Raw genomic sequence first — 6,741 nt, forward strand, 5'->3', positions numbered from 1 at the left:
ATGGAAAAGTTCGGGTCACTACAGTACCTACCCGTTAAATAAATTTCGTCCCGAAATTTTAAGCAGTTGGAGGTGTTGACGTATCTTCTGGAAATAAGTGCGGGTATTTCTTCTTCATCCGATCTTCTCGTTTCTAGGTGAACTCGGGTCCTCTACGAGCATTCCATCGGACCTTAACAATTGGTATCTTGTTTTGCTTAAGTCTTTTAACCTCACGATCCATTATTTCGACAGGTTCTTCGATGAATTGAAGTTTTTCGTTGATTTGGATTTTGTCTAACGGAATGGTGAGATCTTATTTAGCAAAGCATTTCTTCAAATTCGAGACGTGGAAAGTGTTATGTACAGCCGCGAGTTGTTGAGGTAACTCAAGTCGGTAAGCTACTGGTCCGACACGATTAATAATCTTGAATGGTCCAATATACCTTGGATTTAATTTCCCTCGTTTACCAAATCGAACAACGCCCTTCCAAGGTGCAACTTTAAGCATGACCATCTCTCTAATTTCAAATTCTATATCTTTTCTTTTAATGTCAGTGTAGCTCTTTTGTCGACTTTGGGCGGTTTTCAACCGTTGTTGAATTTGAATGATCTTCTCGGTAGTTTCTTGTATTATCTCCGGACTCATAATCTGTCTATCCCCCACTTCACTCCAACAAATCGGAGACCTGCATTTTCTACCATAAAGTGCTTCAAACGGCGCCATCTCAATGCTTGAATGGTAGCTGTTGTTGTAGTAAAATTCTGCTAACGGAAGGTGCCGATCCTAACTGTTTCCGAAATCAATAACACATGTTCGTAGCATGTCTTCAAGCATTTGTATCGTCCTTTCTGAAATGCCCCGTCCTAATCTATCTGGACGAAGTCTTCAACAGTTGGTCCCATTGCGAGGTTCCGACCTCAATATGCCATGAACGACTCCATGTAATATGAGCAAATGCACAGCGGAAGATTTCTTTCATACCTGAGAATAAACATGCTTTAAAGTGTCAACCAAAAGGTTGGTGAGTTCATTAGTTTAACATAAATAATCATTTCATAATTTTAATAGACCACAAGATTTCATATTTCCATTTCTCATAAACATACGTCCCATGCATAGAGACAAAAATATCATTCATATGGATTGAACACCTGGTAACCGACATTCACAATATGCATATAAGAATATCCCCATCATTCCGGGATCCTCCTTCGGACATGATATAAATTTCGAAGTACTAAAGCATCCGATACTTTGGATGGGGCTTGTTGGCCCCGATAGATCTATCTTTAGGATTCGCGTCAAATAGGGTGTTTGTTCCCTAATTCTTAGATTACCAGACTTAATAAAAAGGGGCATATTCGATTTAATAATCCAGCCATAGAATGTAGTTTTCGATTACTTGTGTCTATTTCGTAAAACAGTTATAAAAACAGCGCATGTATTTTCAGTCCCAAAAATATATACTGCAAAAGCATTTAAAAAGGGAGCAAATGAAACTCACGCATATAAATATTATAAAATAGTTAATAAAGCATTTGCATGTATTCTCAGCCCCAAAAATTTAAAGAGTAAAAGGGATTCAAATGAAACTCACGCATATAATTATTGTAAAACAGTTAATAAAAGCATTTGCATGTATTCTCAGTCCCAAAAATTTAAAGAGTAAAAGGGATTCAAATGAAACTCACGCATATAATTATTGTAAAACAGTTAATAAAGCATTTGCATGTATTCTCAGTCCCAAAAATTTAAAGAGTAAAAGGGATTCAAATGAAACTCACGCATATAATTATTGTAAAACAGTTAATAAAGCATTTGCATGTATTCTCAGTCCCAAAAATTTAAAGAGTAAAAGGGATTCAAATGAAACTCACGCATGTAAATATTGTAAAACAGTTAATAAATCATTTGCATGTATTCTCAGCCCAAAAACGTAAAGAGTAAAAGGGATCAAATAGAACTCACCTAATGTATTTTGTAGTAAAAATACATATAACGTTATTAGAACAAGTGCAGGGTTGACCTCGGATTCACGAACCTATATCATTTGTATATATATTAAAACGTATAACTAACATGTACTAATAATCGAACCCGTTGGTATATATTAATTATGTATTACTTATTTAAAATAGTAATGTAATATTTATATTGTTATCATATATGTATTTGATATATTTTTATATAAATAACTTATGGTTTGTTAAAATAATAATTACAATAATACTAATAATAATAATAATAATAATAATAATAATAATGATATTAATAATAATGATAATAAAATAATAATACTTATATTGATAATAGTTAGTATGATAATATGTTAATAATAAGAATAATGAGGATTAGAGTTAATAATGATAATGATAATAAAAATGATGATAATAATAATAATGATAAAAATAATTATTGATAATGATAATATGATAGTTTTTAATATTGATAATAATAATAACAATACTTACATTAATAATCATAATGATAATAATAATAATAATTATGTTAGTAATAAAAATGATAAAGTTAATAATGATAATAATAATAATAATAATAATAATAATAATAATAGTAATAATAATAATAATAATAATAATAATAATAATAATAATAATACTAATAAATAATAATAATAATAATAATGAAAGTAAACTACCTCATAAAGCATTTTCTAAAAAGAATGGCTGCTGCAAGACTCGAACCTAACACCCTTCGCTTACCCACACTCTCCCTAAACCGTCCGTCCATATTTATTTTTCTGTTAATATACCCAATCGAATTTTATTTAACCTGTTACCTTCTGTTCTCCATTCCCTTCTTCTCCAACCAACTCAGATCATTATGAACCCCAAAACCAATTTAACAGTTATAATATGTTTTGATTTAGGATATGATTTTGAAATATATTCGACCTGTAATTGGGATTGTTAAGTTAACAGATACCAATTAAAGATATTAAAACAGACAGAGAAATTGATACGCAAGAAAATAATGAACTCAACATTTGATTCAACAATTTAGACCTTTTTAGATTATAGTTACAACATGAAAAAGAATGTAAATACACTCTAGAAACTTTTTAGATGATCAATTTCAACAGAAACGTCACAATACTTTCGAATTTTCTGATGAACATAAATGTTGACCTTTGAATTCGTAATTTTGACTCTTCAATTTGGATTCGATATTGAAAATTAAAAACTAACACTTTGCAGATTGTTTCAATAAAGGATTCTTAGCAACAAGGCAATATTACATTTTGAAATTAAATTCAAAATCATAGTTTTTGAAATTTGAGTTCAAAACAGAGAAAAAGAAAGAAATAAAAAAAATGGTTGTTATTCTTTTCTGTATAATTTGCAGATATAATCGATAGTTGTATATAATGAAGTAAAATGTCATTTGTTTTCTGTCAATAATAATCGTCTGTCAAATAGGGTTTATAGGACTCGACATCTTAATTGAGTTAGGAGGTATTGACAGAAATAAAGCAAAGCAGATAGAAAATATATAGATAAAATTAAACTTGATATCGACCCATAACAGCATTTTGTTTGGTATAGAAAATTGTGGTCGACAGTTTTTATAAATCAGGAATAAAAGGGAAAAAACAAATAAGAATAGGTTAAAAACTTGTGATTCCATTCGTACAATCAAGATTTAGATAGTAGGTAAATAATTTAAAAGTGATTAGGATATCTACAGATTATGTACTACCTATATATGCATATATATATATATATATATATATATATATATATATATATATATATATATATATATATATATATATATATATATATATATATATATATATATATATAGAAATATCTGTATATTTAATTGTATTACATATATATATATATATGTATTTATGTATATGTGATCTTATTTATCTATTTATACATCTGTTTATATATTTTTATATATAAGTATATAACTGAAATTTATTTATATATTTGTATTTATATATATCTGTATTTGTATATCTATATATATATTGACTATATATATAGGTATATTAATTGTATAAGGAAACATAATTTATTTATTATGCAAATATTATTATTAAATATTTATTTGTACCAATAATAATAATAATAGAAGTAATAATAATAATATTACTAATAATAAAAGTAATTATAAAAATGTTAATAATAGTATTATTAATGTTAACCATAACATGTTGTATAATAAAAATGATGATTCTTAATAGTAATGAGTAAAAATTATAATAATATTAACAATGATGCTAATAATAATATTATTTACAAAATCTTAGTAATAATAATATAACCATATATATATATATATATATATATATATATATATATATATATATATATATATATATATATATATATATATATATATATATATATATATATATATATATATATATATATATATCCCTTTTCATATTAATAATACTAATGTAAATGTTAAAATTGAAAGTAATAATATTATTACGATAACAATTATAAGTTAACTTATAATTAACCTTATTATATTAGATATTAATATTACATACTAGTAATTATTTGATATATATAATATCATACATTGAATATTCCATAATCAAATATTATAATATAGGAATCATATTTCAATAACAACTTAATAATTTTATGTATTACATTAACCATTCAATTAAATTCAAATGATTAAATTGTATTTTATTATCTCAAATTATTATATATTATTATTATTTATATTTACCTAAATATATATATACATATTTATTTACAACAATTGTTCGTGAATCATCGGAAGTAGTCAATGGTTAACTGATTTCATAAAACAGTTCAAAGATTTTGAGATTCAATTAAATAGATTTTGCTTATCATGTCGAAACCATATAAAGTTAAGTTTAAATTTGATCAGAAATTTCCGGGTCATCACAGTACCTACCCGTTAAAAAAATTTTGTCCCGAAATTTGAGCGAGGTGGTCATGGCTAACAATAAAAATGTTTTCTTGACGAATATGAGTTGATAAATAGAGTTTTATCACTATTGAGTATTATAGATAAAACAATTCGATTATGTGAAGCGTATGAGTGAAGTTATCGCAAAAGATTGAAATAGGAAAAGTAAAGATTCGTCTTAACTTTTGACAGAGTCAGGGTTGAATTTAGAAGATAAGGTATGTCTTGACTTTTGACGTTGTCTTGGTTGAATTCTGAAAGTAAGATGCGTCTTAGCTTTTGACGTTGTTTTTCTTGAATTCCGGAATTCAAGGGATTTAAAGAAAATCTTCGAAATCTAAAAGATTTGATTCTTCGGCGATTAAGGAGATTAAGATCTCTATAATTAAATAAGGTGATCTGCCTCGATTACTCTGTCTGGTATTTCCATTATAATTTAAACTTTTTCCGTTCCATTGTTCTCACCATCCCTATACTTTCTTCCTTAGTTCCTACATCCAAAAGATTGTGGAAATGCTTAATCCATTTCTAATCCTTGATATTTTCCTAATTATTATTTCTGTCATCCTTCTTTTTAATCTTCCACCAGAAAATCTGTTTACTTTAATATAACCCTGGGGTGATACTATTCTTAATTATACCGTGTCTTTATATTGTTATTCGTATTAATATCTACGGGTTGTAACCTCCGGGTTGTGATTGAGCTTTATATCTTCTCTTACATTTTGGAGCTCTTTGCCTTTTTATTCTCCTCTCGACCTCTAGTAAAGCGATTAATGGTCCAGAATCCGTAAGTATGGAGTTTCGAGTGAACTTAATGTTCTAAACAAGAAAAAACATAATCACACGATTTGATTTGTCAAATTACCAGAATCACTGAGAATAGAACTATCAAAAATATACTTTCTTGATATGTTCAGAAGTTAAGCAGAATGAATGAGTTATGTAACATGGCATGTGATGACGTTATGATCTGTGAATCATCACGTCCCATTAGAACTCAGTATGACTTACTGTAATATAATCACGTTGATCAAGTGTCATTATATTATACTAACTCATGCTTCAGTTCCCAACACTACTCCAGAAATCAGTCATAATTTAAACTCGAATTTTAAAGAAATTTAGAAACTAAAATGGTTTCCTTTATGATGTAATACGGATTGCACGAAGAGATAACTAATTTCAGACAAGAAGAGTTATGAAAATATCCTCAGAAATATCGAAGATATTTTTGATGATATTTTGGGATTTCTAAGTTCGATGGTTGATGAAGAAAGATTTTCCGCAAGATTTTAACATAAGTACGGAGAAGATATTCGTTGAAGATTTCATCGGATCCAGAATTACCTAGATTCTTTAAATATATGGTATGGTTCTGGTATTTGGCCTTGGTCTCCTTCATGATTTGCGCACTCTGTTTTTCAGTACCAAATTTTCTATCGAGCGTTCCCAACACTCTCTTCTTTATCATCAAACTTTTGACCATTTAGATTATCTATAATTTTTCTGTTTCCTCTGCATTTAATGCTACAATATCTGAGTCATCGGTTATCATTTCGAAGTGGTTTCAAGAGAATTGTATTTTTAGATGATTAAACGCTGATGGTAACATGGTGGAATATGAAAAGTTCCCTGGTAACAATAAAAGAGCACGCATATATATCAAAGTTATAATAAGGTTGTTTCGAACGAAAAGTCGAAGTTGTCTTGCTGGAGATGTGACAAAATTTGCTACCTTGAAAGGAATTATCAAATTATTTTGGGTAATAATAACACTAGGGAATTAGCACAACTACGTGTTAAACGTTTATTCAGTTTCCGAGAGT

This window comes from Rutidosis leptorrhynchoides, chromosome 11 (assembly GCF_046630445.1).
Source record: "Rutidosis leptorrhynchoides isolate AG116_Rl617_1_P2 chromosome 11, CSIRO_AGI_Rlap_v1, whole genome shotgun sequence".
NCBI lineage: Eukaryota > Viridiplantae > Streptophyta > Magnoliopsida > Asterales > Asteraceae > Rutidosis > Rutidosis leptorrhynchoides.